The sequence below is a fragment of the Nannospalax galili genome, unplaced genomic scaffold, assembly GCF_000622305.1.
Source record: "Nannospalax galili isolate Female #2095 unplaced genomic scaffold, S.galili_v1.0 scaffold422, whole genome shotgun sequence".
NCBI classification, from domain to species: domain Eukaryota; kingdom Metazoa; phylum Chordata; class Mammalia; order Rodentia; family Spalacidae; genus Nannospalax; species Nannospalax galili.
In genome coordinates this window covers 73,462-74,637 of record NW_008347806.1, presented here as the reverse complement: position 1 = coordinate 74,637, position 1,176 = coordinate 73,462, and positions in this window count along the sequence as shown.

Genomic DNA, 1,176 nt, shown 5'->3' with positions numbered 1-1,176 from the left:
CTTTTTCATTATCCACTCATCAGTTGAGAGACACTTAGGTTGCTTCCATCTCTTAGCTATTGTGAAAAGAGCAGCAACAAATGTGGATGTACAAGTGTCTCTGCAATAGCATGAGTTCTTTGGGTATATGCCAAGGAGTGGTATATCTGGGTCAAATGATAGGTTCATTTGTAGTTTTTTAAGAGTTCTCCACACTGCTTTCCATAGGGGTTGAACAAGTTTGCAGCCCCACCAGCAGTGGAGGAATGTTCCCCTTTCCCCACATCCTTCCCAACATTTGGTATCATTTGTTCTCTTGATCTTAGCCACTCTGACTGGGGTAAGATGAAATCTTAAAGGGTTTTCAGTTTCCATTTCCCTAATTATTAGTCATGTTGAACATCTTTTAAGATGATTCATAGCCGTCTTTACTTCTTTTGAGAACACTGTGATCAATTCCTTAGTCCATATTTTAATTGGGTTGCTTCTTGTCTTGAGTCTCTGTTTTTTGAGTTCGTTATGTATTCTGGGTATTAAGCCTCTGTTGGATGTGTTGCTGGTAAAGATTTTCTGCCATTCTGTGGGTTTTCTAATAGCTTCCCGGGTTGCCTCCTTTGATGCACAGAAGCTTTTTAGTTTAATGAGGTCCCATTTGTTAATTTTTGCCCTTGTTTCCTGAGCAATTGATGTCCGGTTTAGAAAATCCTTTCCTACACCTGTATCTTGTGGGTTTTTCCCAATGTTTTCTTTTAACAGTTTCAAAGTTTCAGGCTTTATATTGAGGTCTTTGATCCATTTGGAATTGACTTTTGCGAAGGGTGAAAGATAGGGGTTTAGTTTCATTCTTCTACAGGTGGAGATCCAGTTCTGCCAGCACCAGGGTTGCTGAACATGCTGTCTTTCCTCCAGTGAATATTCTTGGCCCCTTTGTCAAATATCAGGTGGCTGAAATCATATTTACTCACCTTTGGTCTTCAATTTTGTTCCATTGATCTACAGATCTATTTTTGTGCTAGTACCACATTGGTTTTATGACTATAGCTCTGTAATACAGCTTAAAAACTGGTATAGTAATCCCCCCAGCATTGCTCTTAGTGCTCAGGGTTGTTTTGGCTATCTGGGGTCTCTTGTGCTTCCATATGAATCTTAGGATAGTTTTTTCCAATTCTGTGAAAAATGTCATGGGGATTTTGATTG